Genomic DNA, 18,987 nt, shown 5'->3' with positions numbered 1-18,987 from the left:
AGTCTATGTGGAAAGTCTCCCACTAAATTTCAGCGTGCATAGGCTCAGACCCTGAGAGACTACAGCATTGCATGGGGTTTATGGATGCATGCAAGTACTTGTTCTTTGCAACATAATTTGAAACACTGACACACTGACTTCAGTGGTTCAGAAGCCAACTAAATGGTCAAGACTATCCGAAAGAGCCACAGCAGTGTGAATCATATTTAAACAGTATGACAGGCATGTACACGCAGCAAAATGAATGACCAAGCATTATTTTATCAACTACAATTGGTTAACAACATAGCAGAAGCTTCTTGATTGGTCAATAACAAAATGGTTAAATCACAAAAACAACAAGAAGTCCTGTGACTCTTTATAGACAAATATTTTGGAGCATAAGCTTTTGTGGGCAAAGACCCACTTCTCACGAGCACTCTGATGCTTGTCACAAATTAAATCACATGGCATGTTAACATAATGTGCTGCAAAGAGCTGCAGGAGATAGAGCAGAGCATCATTTGCAGCTAGTGAGTCTCAGTCTCTCCCATTTAAAAGGTATGGTATGTGAGAGAGAGTGAGAAAAGATTTGGAGGAACTAGCTGGTGCTTATTTCCTTACGAAATACCTTAGGAGCATTCTACAGTGTGCTGTGCAGAGGCTGCTATATCAAGAACCCCCCGCCCCCACACAGAGAGAGAGAGAGATCTAAAATGCCTATACAGAATTCAATATAACCTTTGGGAATAATAAGCTGTCCTGTGACACCTCATTCATCACATGCTTTTAAAGTTACACCTAGATGACCAGAAAGCCCAGAGGAGGGTGGATATGCAAATACATAAATATTCAAAACCTTTGCCAAGGACAAAATAAATTTTCCTCTCCACTCCTGGAGGTGTGATGGATGGAAGATGGAGTTTGCCAGAGTGCTTAGGCAAATTTTTAGGATTCCATCATCTACCGGTAGCACTGTGTGGGTGGAGTAGATGCGGCGAATACATAAAGAGAATGCCCGCCTGTTTGTCCATCTCCATTTCTGAACCCAAATATGTAGAGCCATCCTGCAAAGCAGGACCTTGTCATCTTCATTGTCTAACAGGCTGGCATAAGAGGGCCCTGGTCACTGCCTCTTCCAGGGATGAAGAGGACAACTGGGTCACTGGGAGAGACCCCAGGGCGTAAGGTTTGGGGTGGAGACTTTATTGGAAGGGAAAGATGACCTTGCACACCAAGCTCAGTGTTGTTTGCTGCTCTGAGGTGGCGGCTGAGGAATGGCTCAAGAGAGGCATCTGCATCACAAGCGTATCTCATGAACTCGAGTAGGGCCACTGCATTGGCCACTGGCCTTGCTGTCAGCATTAAAGGGGTTGACATGGCCTCAGGTGTCCAACAGAGCCAGTGTGGTCTCGGCAGAGGACTGAATTACTCTTCCTATGACCACAGAGGGGATGCTGATAACAGCAAACTGTCACTGCAGGAGACAGGCAGACTAGTGCTAGGGGTAAGGGGAATCCGTGCCATGACAGACAACTCCCATGGTCAAGAAGATGGGGATTTGCACCAAGGAGACAAACAGCGGGAGGACAATTGGTGTCAGCAATACGCGACTAGGCAACCCATGACAAAAGGGCAGAGACCATAATCATCATGCCAGCTATGTAGGGCATCCTTCAGAAAGGGACATTGCGTGTGGAGACAGGTAATGTTTCATCCCCAGAGACTGGCATCATTTACTCGCCCTTGGGGGAGTCTTTATGGTTGGTTTGTCCTTGCAGAAAGGCCTTCCTATGTTCTGCAATGCATGGGGCGCCAGTAGCGCTGGTAGAGGACTTTGCAACAAAGCCTGGAAAGGTGTCAGCTCTGCCACAAGTCTGAGGCCCAAACTACACCTGGAAGTTGGTAACAGACCCCGTGTGGTTCTAGTGTGGGCTGGCAGCTCAAACTGGGTACTTTGCATGAAGTCCCTTGGCCCTTTTTGCTTAGTGCTGGAGAGTCACATTTCTTGAACCTCTTCTTAGGCACAAGCAATAGGCAGCAGTACCGGGTAGAGTCCAGTGTCAAGGGGGGGCAGGGGGTGTGCACTGCATACCAAGTGCAGACTGCTAGGAGCAGAGTCCAGCTGGGCAGAACACAGCCTCATTGAATAGGGCTCTCAAACAAATGCCTCACTCTGAGTTCTGAGATGACATTTCTTACAGATGCTACACTTGTCCTTCACATGTGATTCCCCAAGCACTTCGGGCTGCTGCTACGGGGTCTCTAACAGGCAAAGGCCAGATGCAGTCAGAGCAGGGCATGCCATGCCTGGATAAAGCCTCCACAGGGACTCTAACTACATTACTTAACCACTACTTTAGCTAATGTAAGCCAACAACGTACAAGGCTCTAGGACTCAAAAACTGAAGAAATGATCAGCTAATCCTTGCTAGGACAGGGGAAAAGGCGCTCTGACTAACCATCATACCAGCAAGTAGAAACAGAGAGCAAAGGCACTGCTGGCTCTTTGTACCAGGGAACAAGCGTAGCTCTTTGGGGCAGCACAGCCAAACTTCATTGTTACAGAAAAAAATCTCTGATGGCCATATACATAGGCACATGCACACATACTAGCGAGTTGACATGAGCAAGCACCTGAAAAAGGAAGCTATCAGTTGCCTTACTGTGTTCAATATGAATATATATTAAATATAATTGGAGATACACATCTCCTAGAACTGGAAGGGACCTTGGGAGGTCATCTAGTCCAGTCCCCTGCCCTCTTGGGGGGACCAAACACCATCCCTGATGTCTGTATGCCCCATCCCTAAATGGCCTCCTTGAGGATTGGACTCTCAACCCTGGGTTTAGCAGGCCAATGCTCAAACCACCGAGCTACCCCTCCCCAAAAAGGCCTGTCTCACAATGCACTGCTCTGATCACTAGGCAAGGCTCCCATCCCCAAAGCACCATGCAGATATCCACACATTAATCCCCACAACAGCTTCAAGAAGCAAATATTCTTGTCCCTGTTTTACATGTACGGAAATAAACGTGAGGAGTCATGCCCACAATGACACAATGAGACAGTGGAAGAGCCAGGATTACAGCTGAGGATCAACTTCCATCCAATGCTGTGCTTATGCTTCCTGACCATATTGCCTTTATGCCAGCATCCACAGCCTCTAGCACCTCATGCTGGGTACCCAGAAAACAACTAGCATACAATTAGTGGTCAACTGTGCAAATTTTATGCAACTTTCTCAATATTAAATGGGAACTCTGGTACACATCCAGAAACAGCCCTTTCTTTCTCTTCCTTCAGTGTCCTGTCTCATTTGTTGTGGGCCATCCAACTTCTACAGTAAGGAAGGCCTGTCTCAGATACACATAACTGCCTCATTCCCTACACAACCTTGACTTGTTCAATTAGGACCATCCATCCTGTGCACTAATGCCCTAATTCAGAAACATGCCAAATACTTACAGGACTTGCTTAGGTCCCAAAGACTGCAATGAGACTTAATCATGTGCTTCAGTGTATCCTCAGGAGAGGCTCCCTATTCAGGGAGGAGATCAAGCACATGCTTAAGTGTCTGTTCGGAATAGGGATTCTCACAAACCAAATGAGGTGGAACACAGAAAAAAAAAACGTAGAATGGATCATGCAACTACTGTCATCATGGCATGTTAGTTATAGAGACAATGTCAATACTGACCTTTCCTAACTTTTGAAAGCTTGACTTCGCAACCTTAATAATACTTTTAATATATTTTGCTATTTTAAAAAAAAAAAAAGGCAACATCAAACCCTGTAATTGGAAACTGTAATGTCCACCCCTGCCAACTACCAGACGTAAGGAGTATTTGATTCTTGGACCTTTCAGTACTGCACCACAAACCCGTACCACTTGAGCAAGAGGACTAACTATAACAGATAGCAGCTAGGATAGGATGGCATGAGACAAAGACTCTCAATGCACTGCAGTATTGTTACACTCACACATGAATAGTCTCATTTTGCAGACAACATAGCAAGCACATAAGATGGACACATTCCGAGAAGCAAAGTGATTAAGTGGATGACATCTGGGCTTCCTGTACTAGAAATCTTGGCTTTCTGTTCACAGAATGCATAACTACTTATTGGACTATAATGTTGGGCTCATTAAGAATCTTGAATGGCACAGAATGAACATCAGTTAAACAACATTCATCTTTTATTAAACATTAAAAAGAGCACCCATGCCAAAGGGCTGACTACCCTGACAATATCTATCCACCATGGTTAATGGTAACATACAAATACAACAGCAGCTAGCAGCCTTGAATAACCAAATAGTGGTAATTTATCTTAGCTGGTACATCCAGGCCTGCCAACAAGGGGAAGGAGTGGTAGATGTTAAAGGGAGCCTGGAGCTCCAGTTGCCAGCTCTGCTGGGAAGGGGGTGGGGAACCGCACCACAGTCCAGATGGTGCTAAGGGCTGACTGCTCTAGGCCCTGCCTCTTCGGGGGACTCAGAATTGGGTCCTTGCTTCAGGGCCTGTGCTGGCTGTTGGCCTTGCCAAGTACATCATAAAAATGGAAAGTCTCCAGAAGAGACACTACCTGAAAATCATACCCAGGAACATACCTTCATCTCATCGCAGAAACACTATTCAACAAAGGTCACAACATTCAGGCTATGCAGGAACAGGGTGGGAGGAAATTTCAGCATGCTGAAGCCCTCAGAGAATGTATTGCTGGCAGCCCCCTTTTATTAATGACAGGAACTAGCTTAAGGACCTCAGCTGACCACCACTGTGGGAGTGAGTCATAGGGAGAGAACTAGACTTTTAGGCAGGCAGATCCCAAGGCAATTAGTGCTTTGTAGGTATGACCAAGTCCTTCAACTTCACACAGAGTAACAGCCCTGGCAGCCACTTCCAGAAATGTGACCTCCTCACTAAGTGAGCTGCTACGTTCTGAAGCAGGTTCAGTCTCCATGAGACTCTAAGATGCAGTCCCGTGAAGAATATAAAGCAAAAATCTCATCCAACAATAGATGACAAAAGCATTGACAGCCCTGGCAAGGCTGATAGCTGAAAACATGTTGACACCTTGTGACTTCATGCTGTAATATGATCATCCAACATAATCATGGGGTATAAAATTATTTCTATTTGCAAACACCATCTCCTTTAGCTCCTTCCTCAACACACACTCATCTCAGTGTTGTATGAGCAGACTTTAAGCCAGCTGACTCATCTCTGCGCCATTCTCAACAAGACAGTGGCCACAGTGTTAAAAGAGCACTACTGTCAAAATAGGAAGAGCAAATCATACAGGTAGGTGTGATAAGCATACTGAAAACCTCACACCACACTACTAATCCATGCCCAGATTGAACTGAGAGGAGATAGAATGGCAGAGTGCAGCAGCTCACACTTGAAGGTTTTAGCTCTTGAGCTTGAAATTAATCTTGCCCTGAAAACGCCATAAAGTAATAAAATTTATTGTAATTGATAAATTCACATTTTGCCATCACAACTTGTTAATTAGAAACTCAGAACTGAAGAAAGGCCAATAAGTTGCTCTTATGCCCCAGGAGTTTCAGGTGCTTAAGTTTGTCAGATGATGCTGATTTGAAGCTATGCTGCCTCACCATTCACGTCGGTGCTCGCAGACACTGGATGAACTCCTGCTTCAGGGAGGCTAGGACCCTGGTCCCACTCCTTCTGCCAAAGGTCCAGCCTTCACATGCCTGACCCTAATGTTGCCTCCTGTTGCCCTGGGTCACTAGGGCCCCTGGCCACCAGCCTGAAACCCAAGGTCCAGGCCACTAGCTACAGCTGAGCCACCTCTGGCTAAAGGGGACAAGGGGAGCAAGAGCAGGGTCTGGGGAAACCTGGCCTCCAATACTGTTTTCCAAACTGGAGGAAGGACAAAGGAGTGCTGTGGCCCAGCAGAAGCATTTAAGCACATACTGAAGGAACACATGAAAAAATGCAGTATCGGTGTCAACCCTTGGGAGAACCTTGTTGATAATGGCTTCAAAGCTGGTCACATTTGACTCTTCCATGATGCTAGTGTTCGTGAGCCTGTCCTCCCAAGAGATATTTAGATTTCTCCCATAGCAATGTTGATTGTATTGCATAGACCCAGGGGCACTATTATCAGTAAAATCTCAGTGTGTGCACACATTCTCAAGGGGAGTGCCTATAGGGGCAATAGTTTGAAGATATGTAATGCTAGATGCCTTAAGTTTTCATTTTCTTACCTTTGTGAACTCATGCCAGGTATGCAATGTTGCTTTGCTACAAAGGCTTTCCTGAATTCTGACATAAATCCTTTCAGCCTCATCCCAGCTCCAATTACATTTATTCTATGTCCTCACTTTTTTACATTATGCCTTCATTCTTATTCTAAACACGTCAAGATAGTTTAGTCTTCCAAGGCTCCCAACACAAGGTGACATTTACTCCTGGGGGAGTAAATGCATCCCCGTGCTGGTGCATAATTGATCTGCTGTGCATATTTATTTTTATCCACAGAAGACTTCTGGCCAGGCCCAGCTACCAAAGGGAAAAGAAAGTGGCCAGCTCAGGAGACAGACAGCATGGGACATATGTGGCTGCTGGGATATGATTGGCACGGGGACACGACAGCTTGTGAGAGAGGACAGACTGGGACAGGGATTAACTGGGAATGGAAACATGGGGATGAGGCGTAGGGACAAATGTTAATAAGCAATGGCTGAGCAGGAGCACGGACACAAGGGGACAAGGACTGCAGGAAGAGTTGGGGACGGAGAGGGTGAGGTGCAGGCAACATAGGGAACAGGGCAGATGTGACTGACTGAATGGGAAAGAAGAGGGGTCAGCCTGGGTCTCCATAGAAGAAGCTCTCTAATAGTTCCTCACAGCTTTGGAAAAAAGCCTGCTCCATACTTTTCCCAGCTATACGTAAGAACCCTCCAGGTTCACACTGTGCCTCCTTCCCCACAATTGCTTTCCTCTTGCTGAGCTCCTACGTTATCCTGAACCCAAACCTTTACACTGCTTTTGAAGGTGCATGGTAAATATGGCTCTGCAGTGTAATTTAAATTAATTAAATTATTCAGCATTCTGTATTGATATGTTTAATAAGGAATCTATGAAAAACATTTCCTATCTCCTTTTTATTATTTGTACTGTTATAGGCATATTTTCTGACAGGTATTTTAAAATAAATTATCAAAAAGAATTGAAACTGCTGTGACTATACTGTTATTTTATTGACAAAGCATAATTTTGCAGAATGTGAAAATATTGTGCACAGAAATTTTAGCTTTTGGTGCAGAATTCACCCAGGAGTTAATTATATGGGTGTCCCCATTTTTGACCCTGGAGAATTCCAAAATAAGCACTAAAAACTCAGTTGTCCTTTAGACTACAGTGAATAAAATTATCAGACAGATAAACACAGAACATTCGGAAGAGCTGAACACAGTTTTTGTAAAGGGAAATCATGCCTCACCCCTCTGCTAGAATTTCTAGAGGGAGTCAACAAACATGTGGATAAGTGTGATCCAGTCAAAATAGTGTACTTGGACTTTCAAAAAGCCTTTAACAAGGTCCCTCACGAAAAGCTTTCAAGCAAAGTAAGCAGTTATGAGACAGAAGAAACATCTTCTCTTGTATTAGTGACTCGTTAAAAAGAAAGGAAACAAAGGGGTAGGAATATTCAGTTTTCAGAATGGACAGAAGTAAATGGTGTGCGACATTCAGTTTTAAGATGAACAGTCAAAACATTGCTGCAACCACTGTCTCAGGTTTGCATCAAATCATGTGTCAAGTGAGGTGTCTATTGGAAACTGGTGATTCATTGAATCTGTTTATACTGTCTATCATTTTTATAGGTGGAGTTATAAATATTGGTTCTTTGCTTATAATTGAAATTTTACTTTCTGGCAGACCACAATAGGAAGCGTGGCAACCTATTGTGAAAGGATTCCTAGTCAAGTGAAACCCTACCTGACAAAGGACCTTCAGATTCCTATCAACATCTGAGAAATGTGGCTGTAAAGTGTAACCCAGCAGAGAGGCAATGGCAGTTTGCCTAAAAAGGACATGGAGAGGTGACCTGCTCATGTGATAGGCTCCATCTCAGACTTGCTTGCAGACACGGAGGAATAATGAACTCTCCCCCCCGGGCAAGGGTACAAAGAGGACCTTGAGGGCTCCTCCATTTGTCTTCAGTCCAGCTTATCACGGTGTCAGGAATATCTCTGCTGTGAACTGAGCCCAGAAGGACTGATGACCAATCCTAACAAAGGATGTACTCCAGAGACTTCTGAGATAGCAGCCTACTCCACCTCTGCTGCAAGCCTGTAACAAAAACTTTGTGACTGATGTATGTAATTTGATTGATTTAAACATTTTACTGTCAACCTATTCTTTTTTATTAATAAATGTTTAGATTTTATATTCTAAAAGATTAGCACAGTGTGCTCTTTTGGGCAAGATCTGAGGCATATATTGCCCTAGGAATATGGCTGGTCCTTTGGTACTGGAAAAACCTGTTCGGATTCAGCAAGATTGGTTTTCATAACCTTTTATCTGTGTAAGAAGGGAACTGACACAATCAATAGATTGTGGCACAAGCGAAGCTGGTGTCTGAGGGAATTGCTTGTGTGACTTCTTGATGGCCAATGTGGCAACAGAAGTGCTCTGTGTGACTGGTCTGGTGCCTTATCAGGGAGGACATCCAGTCTCGGGCTGTAAGTAGCCCCTTTTTAAGCAATTTACCCTATTTTGACTCATTCAGCTGTGCCCTGAAAAACCTCCAGTATTACATGGTGTCCCCCAAGGATCAGTAGGAGAACCTGTGATGTTAAATATATTCTCAAATGATCTGGGGAAAAAAGGGTAAACAATGAGGTGGCAACATTTGCAGATGCAAAATTACACAAGATTGTTAAATCCAAAGCAGACTGCAAGAGAGCTACAAAGGTATCACAGAAATCTGTGTGACGAGGCACCAATCACCAATAAATGCAAGTAATGCATTGCACTGGAAAACATAATACCAATGATGTGATCTAAATTAGCTGCTGCCACTTTAAAAAGTTGTTGTGTTATTGTGGATAGTTCTCTGAAAACATCAACTCGATATGAAGCAGCAATCAAAAAAGCCAACAATGTTAGGAACCAATAGAAAAAGGGATAGATAAGACGTAAATCCATGGTACATCCACATCTTCAGTCATGAGTGCAATTCTGGGTGCACCATCTCTAAAAGAGTGTATTAGAATAGGAAAAGGTACAGAGAAGGTTTAGAAAGAGTATGCGTATGAAACGGCTTTCCTATGAATAGAAAATAAAAAGACAGGAACTGTTCATCTTAAAGAGACAGATAAGGGAGGAGGTTATGATAGAACTATATGATCATGATATTAGTGCGTATCAGTGAATAGGAAAGTGTTATTTATCCCTTCCTATCACCAGGGTCCACACAATGAAATTAACTAGCAATGGATTTAAAAACAAAGGAATTATTTCTGTATGCAACAGACAGTCAACTTATGAATATTATTTTCAGGGTATATGGTGAAGGCCAAACTAAAACTAAACACCAAAACACAAAAATTAGTCCATCAGCAGTGATAGTCACAAATACAACCTCATGCTCTGGTTACTGACAGAAGCTGGGAGTGGACAACAGCAGAGAGATCTGTTGATAATTTATGGATCATAGAATAGATCATAGAATCCTAGGGCTGGAATGGACCTCAGCAGGTCAATGACTCCAGCCCCTGCCTAAAGCAGGATCAACCCTAATTAAAATCATCCCAGCCAGAACTTAAAAACCTCTAGGGACAGAAATTCCACCACCTCTCTAGGTAACACATTCCAGTGCTTCACCACTGTCCTGCCCTATGTTTACAGTAGACCCCCACTTTTGAAAGGGGGTTGCTAAGGACACACTTTGGGCTATGCTAATGAGGTGTTGCAATGAATATGCAGTGCCTCATTAGCATAATGGCAACTATGGCACTTCGAAAGTGCTGCTTTTTATTACATGCGGCTCATCAGCACAGGATCTTTTTCAAAAGGACCCCGCATGCTTCGAAATCCCCTAGTTCCTATTTGGTTATAGGAATAGGAGATAGGAATAAAGGCATTTTGAAGTGTGCGGGGTCCTTGCAAAAAGGATCCCATGTAGATGAGCCACATGTGATTGAAAGCACCACTTTTGAAGTGCCACAGCTGCCATTATGCTAATAAGGTGCTGCTTATTCATTGCAGCACATTAGCATATGCCAACATGTCTCATTACCATTCCCCTTTCCCCTGGTGAAATAGTTTTTCCTAATATCCAACCTACACCTCCCCCTCTAACTTTAGGCCATTGCTCCTTGTTCTGCCATCAGTCACTACTGAGAACAGCCTCTCTTCGTCCTCTTTAGTGCCCCCCCTTCAGGAAGTTGAAGGCTGCTATCAAATCGCCCCTCTCAGTTCTGCAAACTAAATAAGCCCAGATTCCTCAGCCTCTCCTCATAGGTCACATACTCCAGCCCTCTCCATTCATTTTAGTTGCCGTCCCATGAATCCACTCCAATGCATCCACATCCTTTCTATGCTGGGGGGCCCAAAACTGGATGCAATACTCCACAGAGCCTTCACCAGTGCTGAACAGAAGGGAACAACAACTTCTCTAGATCTGTTGGAAAATGCTCCTCCTAATGCACCCTAATATGCCATTAGCCTTCTGGATGGTGGGTTTGTTTTTGCTTTTTGGTTATTTTAAGGCAGCGGGATGGGGGGGGAGGGGGAGAAGAGAGCTAGAATTGATTCTCTAGCACAGTCAGTTCCTTCCTGTAAGAGGTATTCACAGCCTCTGATGACTCCACAGCCTCAGTAACCATACAGAAAGCATACCTTCAGAGATTCTGAATTACTCAGCATGGTGCTTTCACAAGAATTAAATCAGCTAATGAGAGTCTGCTCATACTGTAGGGGTGTAGGGGTCTTCATACTGAGACTTCTATACCAAGTGCTGACGCTGACTCCTGCATGGTATACACTACCCTCAGGTCAAAGAAAACTCTCTCTATACCAAGTTCTGAAAGATCTTTGTGCCAGGGCCTCTGCCTACAGCTACCACACAGACAAGCTCAGCACCATACAGATATGAGCCAAAACTCATCACCGTCATCTTACAGTCTGTTTTGCAACAGAACTAATGTTGAAGTGGTGATAGCAACTGCCTTTTGATCCTGTCAGTGGTTATGTGCTTAGTGTCTAGCTCACTCAAACAAGGAAGTGATGTTAGGTTTTGGTAGGGCTATAGTAGTGGCATCTGCTGGGGCACAACTGATTAGTGTGGTGGAGATGCCTCATGCTAGCCTTTAATACCTCAGAAAGCCAAAATTTAGTTGGAGTAGGGTATTTCTACTTTGCTCATAGGGACAACAGAAGACCCAAGGATGACAATCACTGGTATCTTGGACAGAAGCTATTTCCAGAATTGCTTTCTAACATACCAATCACATGCAACTTCATGTTTCCCACTATGTGATGGATACATGGTGGCATGGGTCAGCGCTTTTGTCCTTCATGCAAAATAGAATTAACAGCTGAAGATCTACTGCCTGTCAGTTCAGCTGAGCTGGGATGACATGCATCACCTCCTGCTCTTAATACTCCAACTTTGGGAATGATTGCTGAGTCATGCATTGCAAAAAAATTGTTCCATGAATCGATACCTTACAAAAACTACAGACAAGTAGTTTGCCTCTCAAATATCCCAACAGCTGCCAGAATGAGGATGGCAATTAGCCAGTTTCATCAAATGGCCTGTACGAATTTGTGGACTGTTGCAGACCTTTCAGAAGGTGGAATTTTGATGCAAATAGCTATTAGTCCCAGTTCTTGGCAATTCCTGTATAAAGAGTAAATTACCCCAGTCTTCACTACAGTCCCACAACTTGGAGAAAGCCTGGCTTTCCCCCCTGGGATCCATTTGTCCTGCATATGGGGCCACTCTCCTGTTTCCAAATTCCCCAACCTGAGAACACCTGATCCAAAGCAGGAGTTGAGAGATGAGTTGCTCAAGCAGGCATTAAAGCCTGTTATATCAAATCCACCACTGCAGATACTGACATTGCATCAGTCTTGATTGTTACCAATGCATGGTGAGGGTGCTGAAGTCCAGATCAAAAGCTCCTGCATGAAAGCAGACAGCAGACCAACAGCATTCAATAACAAATTGAGGACTTTGAGGCAATGGGGGTATGCAAAGATCCATGACCAAATTAAAGACACATGCTGTCAAGGTCAGATCAGAAAATATCTTCTGCTGTTGCCATCGGCCATCAACAAGGAAACGACTGGGGCCCTCCTGGCATAGACACTGCCATTCAGCAGATACTGCCATAACTTAAGTATGTTTTTCTAAGCTACCTGGATGACTGCTGAAGGCACTGAGGGTCAACACAACTAGTGAATGCCAATGCATAGGTTTGTAAAAGGTATTATGGCTGTGCAGGCACACTCATTAGCCCCTTCCACACAACAGCAGTTAACAATACAAACCCTCAGTGCCTTGGCTAAAACCTTAACTTTACCTTGTTAGGACTTGAAAGTCTGAGGGTCATTGGGTCAGACATAAATCAAACATAGTTAAGCTAATGCAGGCAGCCAGAATGCACACTCTGGTGTCTTTGAACACAGGATGCACCCTGATCAGTTATGTTCTGTGTCACAGCAGATGGTCAGTTGGGGTCAACATTTTATTACCTTCAAGATACTTCCGGAATTTGTTGAGTTATCTTCTTTGAGCCATTCCTGTGGTAAGAAAGGATTAAAACATTAAGGTCTATTGATAAACTAGAAAGGGTAAAGACAGGGAGATGCCCAAAGAGCTGAAAATTATAGTGAAAGCTGCTGAGCTCTTGAGCAAGCAACAGAACTTTCCTTCATAGGGCAAAGAGATGGGCAGGACAGAGAAGCCCTAAGAATCAATGACACTTCACATTAAAGGGACTTTCTTGTGGGAAAGAAATACTGAGGTTTGGAAACTCATAGAAAAGGATATTTTTCTGCACCAATTAGTAGTTATTGTAAGAATGAATGGAGAGGAGGGAATTTAAATGTTTACTCAACTGCCAATTCTCATTTGACTTGCTTACCTGCTCATTAAACAATTGTGCTATACTGTGTGAATGACTACTAGCTGAACCTACAAAAACAACATAGGATTTTTAAAGAGTATACAATATATTGGTAGCCTAGCCTGTATCTCCAGAGATACTGCACAGAACCAGTCCAGGAGAGAGTTATAGGATGACAACAGAACAGAAAGTGGCTTTATACCACACCTTTCAATTCAGGGTGTTTGCAACCAAGACACACTATCATACAGGTAGCCATGTTAGTCCGTATCTTCAAAAACAAGAAGTCCTGTGGCATCTTATAGGCTAACAGATATTTTGGAGCATAAGTTTTCGTGGGCAAAGACCCAATTCATAGACTGCTCTAATTTACAGAAGCCTTACCTGGGCTGACCTGCAGCCCACAATCTCTGCAGAAGTGAGTATTATGAGCATGCTTTCCTTCCATGGCTCCTGGCATTGCCCCTGTAGTTGACATAGGTTCTGCACTGTCATTGACTTGCATCTTGTGTAATCGTTTATTATTGTGCAGAGAGGGTGCTGTTTGAGCCTTACTATGTATCAATGACTATACAATGTGCAGGGACATACAGAATCAGGCATGGTGCTGTTGATATTTTATATCTATTTGGAAGATGGGATTTCAGAGTTGTTCCTGCCCCTCATGGTGATCAAGTTCGTGTGGCAAACTGTGAAGTTAGCTTGTTCACACTAAGCATACAAAGCATAGACATCTGTATCTACTACTGACAAAGAATCGCAAAATACTGAATACAATTTAGACAAAGACAACACTGGAAACCAACCTAAATCCTACTTATTGGGCTCAGTATATTTAAATATGGTTTAGATCTTCCCTGATGTACTATCTGCTCAGAACGAAAGCTGATTTTTTTTCAATCTCTCTTCTGTTCATTTTACAAGCTTAGTCCAATGGGTTAGGCAAATGCCACTTACACAGATTGATCTTAACTGAGCATCAACTTTTTTTTGTCCTCCCCCTTTTTTTTTTTAAAATGGAAAATATCATGGAGGGCAGAGTGCTGATGCTTGCTCTCTATTTGCTACCCCAAACCAACTAAGCCCAACATATTTATTCTCACACAAACGGCTGCTTACTGCCATAACCAAAGGAGACAACTTCCAGGCTAGACAGGTAGACTAACTCCAAAATGGAGATTCTTTTGATACAGGGTTCCTCGGGGCAGGGAGGGGGTGGGAAGGGAGACAGAGATACTTGCCATGCTTCTCTATCCTAGGTTCTTCAAAGCATGCGCCACCTGACCTGCTGCAGAGAATCAGTGGGATTAGATTCCAGCCATGTAATGCCCAGAGGTCCCTGAGAGAAGATACTCTACTAATTTTCTACCCACTGCTATTTCAGAAACCAGCTGAAGACCATTTTCATCTGGTCCTGTCCACCTACTTACTCTTGTCACCCTGCTTGTGTGCATGTGTAAATATGTCCACTAAGAGGTAAATCCTTCTGTCTCCCCAAGCCTCCTGGCACCTTCTTTTTCTTAGCCCCATACAGTAACGTCTGCCATGGAGAACGTGCTTCTGTTTCAAGAGAATTTTTTTCTCCCCAATTTCTTAACTTCAAGGAAGTACCTTTTTTAATTTTGAGCACCTTCTGCGCCTATTATTTTGCTGTCCAAAGCAGGCAGAAAGGGAACACGTTACATTGCAGGATAACCTTTTCACATATGATCTTACCATTAACACAAAAGAGTTTAAAACATAGGGAAGTAGATGTGTTCTCTCTCTCCACAATTATCTTTTTTATGGGGCCAGGTTTAGAAGCAGTTAAATTAGCACAACAGGAATCTGATTCTATGTCTGAACCACAAACCTCTGCTAATGTTTCATTGAGGTTATGTCTGAATGCTCCTTGAGCATCCTATCAAGGCCATAAAAGGGCTGTAGGAATGCAGGAGAGAACTCCCTTGGCACAGTAACAGTATACGATAAACAAAGGAAGCCCAAGTTTGCCCCCTTCTCAGGCCTTTCCACAGGTCTCAGAAGAAAACATTATGTATCAGAAAAATAAAAAAGAATGACTGCTCTGGCTGAAGACCAATGTAAACATAAGATTTATGCTAAACCTGACCTCAAGAGGACATGGTATTCTAGCAGTTACTTACCTCCATAACTGGTGCATGTGCTCAGCTTCAGGGGAACTCTTCCCCTATTCGGTAGCTACTGGGTTGGTGCAGCGCCCCCCCTGGAGTGGTGCCAAGGTAGCACCCAATATAGGCACTGCTCCTGCCCACCCACCCCCCGCCCAGTTCCCTCTTGCCAGCTTCTCTGACAGTGGCGAAAGGCAGGAGGGTTTTGGCATGGACATGAGCCACACACCCCGAAGAACACCAGTTACGGAACTAACTGTCTTTTCTTCTTTGAGTGACTGCTCATGTGCATTCCAATGTAGGTGAATACAAGCTGTTAGGAGATGGGGCCAGAGCCCCAGAATGACTGTAGGACAGCCCTACCCACGGTGGTGTCCTCGAGCGTTCTGCACGATAGCAAAAGGATCTGAAAAGATGTGAAAGGAAGACCAGATGGCCACCCTACAGATTTCCTGAACAGGGACATAGGCAAGAAATGATGCTGAAGAGGTCTGTGCTCTTGTAAAGTGAGCCCTGATCAGAAGAGCAGGAACCCCTGTTAGTTTGTAGCATTCCTTAATACAGGCCAATATACAGGAGGAAATCCTCAGAGAAAACTGGGAGGCCTTTCATTCTGTCCACTCCAGACACAAAGAGCTGTTGCAGCTTTTTGAACAGCTTGGATCTGTCTATGTAAAAGGCCAAGGTTCTAAGGACATCCAGGGCAATGAGTCCCAATCTTTTCAGCAACAGGGTACACTTCAATGAGACAAACAGTACCACGACACTCCCACTTTTTTCAGCTCATAAACATTACATTTACTTTCATTTACCGTGGTTACAGTCTTAAACAGGTTTGCAACATAGTATTGCACACAACAAACTAAACAAAGATCAAATGCATTAATGTTTCCAGTCCACCACACAATACACAGTCCTAGTTTATTCAAACAGGGAGGCTACAGCTGCGCATATCTAATGATACTCATACCGTACAGCTTCCTCCCTCTCCAAGTCACAAAGCTGATAGCCCCCCGACCCTCCCTGCTCTGTTTCCAAACCTGAAATTATGGCATTAGTCGAGAAGAACAAGCTGATTTCACATGTGGCCTTGTAAGTCACCCTGGATGCTGATGCGGCAACAAAGGTCATGGCGCTAGGCGTGGCCATGAGAAGGGGTGCATTGCTATGGGGGGGGGGGGGGGGCGGCGCAGGGGCAGTGCCTAAATTGGACACTATCAGCACCACTCCAGTCCTGCAGCTAGCAGAGGCATGTTTTCAAAATCTGCTCAACAGCATACTAGGGATGTTGAGTAAAGGAGTAACCACTGAAAGCAGGCTCCCCTCCTCCCCAGCCCATTGGATCCAGGACAAGGCATTTAAACTGCATCCCAGCTCCAAACAGGCTACCACAGTCCCTTCCTCCTTGCCACAGCAAGGAGTGGGGGTGGGAAGCATCATTTCAGCTGACTCCCAGTGTGAAAGGGGTCTTGTGGGGTCAGCATTTCCCCTCATGGTGGCTCTACAAAGAGCCGCAGTGAGGGGAACTGACAAAAGTTCATGGCACACTGACTGAAAACCACTGGTCTAGGGTATGTAACCTCTGTTCCCCCGGGGTGGCATGAGGCTTGGGGTAAACAAACAAACAAACAAAAAACCGAGAGGCAGAGTAGAATGAGGATAGGCAAAACAAAACCTTCGGGCATGCTGAATCCGTAAAGGGGAGTGGTGTGGTGCTCTCGACCCCACCGTCAAAAGCTGGACTTCGGTCCCAGTGGTGGCTGCTGTTGCCCTTGGTCACGCTGGTAGGAGCACTTCCTGATGCTCTGACCTCTCTGCCTATTTTGATCCCTAGGCTACTGGGGATATTGCCCTGGGGGAGGACGAGGAGTGAAATGTCTGCATTGCATCACAGGGGTATAGGGTGGCACTGGAGTCTTTACGGTTATGCAGCCTATCATCAGTTTTCTCCGAAAAGAGGGTCTGTCTGCCCCGTGAAAGGCAAGTCCTGAATGGTCTACAGGAGGCCAGAGACCTGAAGCCATGCACCTCTTTTCAGGGGCACATGCAATGCCATGACCCTTACCACCATCCAGCCTGACTTGCAAAGCCACACATGAAATCAGCTTGTTCTTCTCAACCAATGGCATAAGTTCAGGTTTGGAAATGGGGGCAGGGGAGGAGGGAGAAAGATCAGCTTTGTTAACTTGGAGAGGGAGAAAGCTGTATTGTACGACCATCGTTAGATATACTCAGCTGTAGCTCTCCATGGTTGAATAAACTTTCCTACCACACAAGCGTTTCACCTCTCCACACAACAAACATTTCACCTCTAATCTTGGGTTCTCTATGGGGTGCGCGCGCATGTGTGGTCTGCCACACAGTCTTGGCCATCTGGACTATGGCGTTAATGAGAGGCACAACTACTCTAGTGAGTCCTGACGAGGACAAAATATCCATCAACGGGTCAACTTCTTCCTTCACCTTCTCCGCCTGCACCCCCAAGCCCTGGGCCACCCAGCAGAGCAGCTGCTGGAGGGCACAACTTGCCTCCCCAGTCCTGGAGGATGAAGACCCCACAACTTCATCCATGGAAGATGATGAGGTGGCACCCGCCTGCATTGGGCAGCCCACATCCACATTCTCACCAGATCTGGTGCAGCTGCCCTCTGATGCGAGGAGAGCACTGAGCCCCCAGAGGGCAGTGCCAAGCACAGCACCATGAGAAGAGGAGCCATCATCAAGGTCAACGGAAACCCACAAGCGCTGAAGTGTTTGGTGCCATGGTGGATGGCACCAAAGGGAAAGGTGTTGAAACCTCCAGAGCCAACACTAACAGCAGCATCCGATGGGGGCTGGTGGCGAGGTGACAGATGGTGCTGATGAGGACTCTTCTGTAGGAGGCAGGTGTTCCAATGAACCATCCTGTGGAGAAGCTCCCAGTGAGGCTGACTGTACTGAGTGTGGTAACAGGGGACCTCCCAATGCCAGTGCCATCAACAGGGCCTTAGAGACGAAGGAACTGCCCTTGGCTCTCGTGGAACATCCATGGAATCCAGAGCAGCCACTGTGGGACTGACTGCCAGCTCGGTGGTCACTATCCCAGAGTGAAGTGTCCACTCCATCTGGATGAAGAGTGAGCACTCCTACTCCAGCCCAAGCTGGAAGAGTAGGAGTCAGACTCTGATGCCGAAGACCAAGAAGATGCCGGTCCTAACAGTGAGTGCATAAACACTGGCTGGAAATGTGCTGGCACCCTGGTCACCAGCAGAGCTCGCAGTTGTGCCATCATGGTGGGTTTGCCCTATGACGGGGACAACCTGACACTTGCCATGGGGCACATGATCCTCCATGGTGATGAAAAAGGTGCCAGGATGCGCAGGAGGCTCTGCACCACACTGAACACCCCTGGCATCGATGGAAGGGGCAGACAGCGGAGGCTGGACCTACATGTCAACGTCAAAGCCTGATCATCCATTGTATGCCCATGGTGCACCGCTCCCAACTCCTCCCTGTGCTGGGGCCATTCTCCTACAGGGTCCAATCATGCCTTTCCCTTTATGAAGCACTGGGGACTGAGACTTATGTTTCTGGGGAGACTGAGATACCTGCCCTTTACCACAGTCCCAGGCTCTCTTCTCTTTCATCAGTGCCATGGCTAAACTCTATGCTGGTGCACTCCACACTGAGGAAGATGCGCTTGGCCAAGCAGATGGGGATTTCTTGGGCTGAAGAGTTGCCTCCATCAACAGGACTTTGAGGTGCTAAGCCCTGTCCTTCAA

This window comes from Carettochelys insculpta, chromosome 27 (assembly GCF_033958435.1).
Source record: "Carettochelys insculpta isolate YL-2023 chromosome 27, ASM3395843v1, whole genome shotgun sequence".
In the NCBI taxonomy this organism is placed as follows: Eukaryota; Metazoa; Chordata; order Testudines; family Carettochelyidae; genus Carettochelys; species Carettochelys insculpta.
This window is presented reverse-complemented; position numbering follows the sequence as displayed.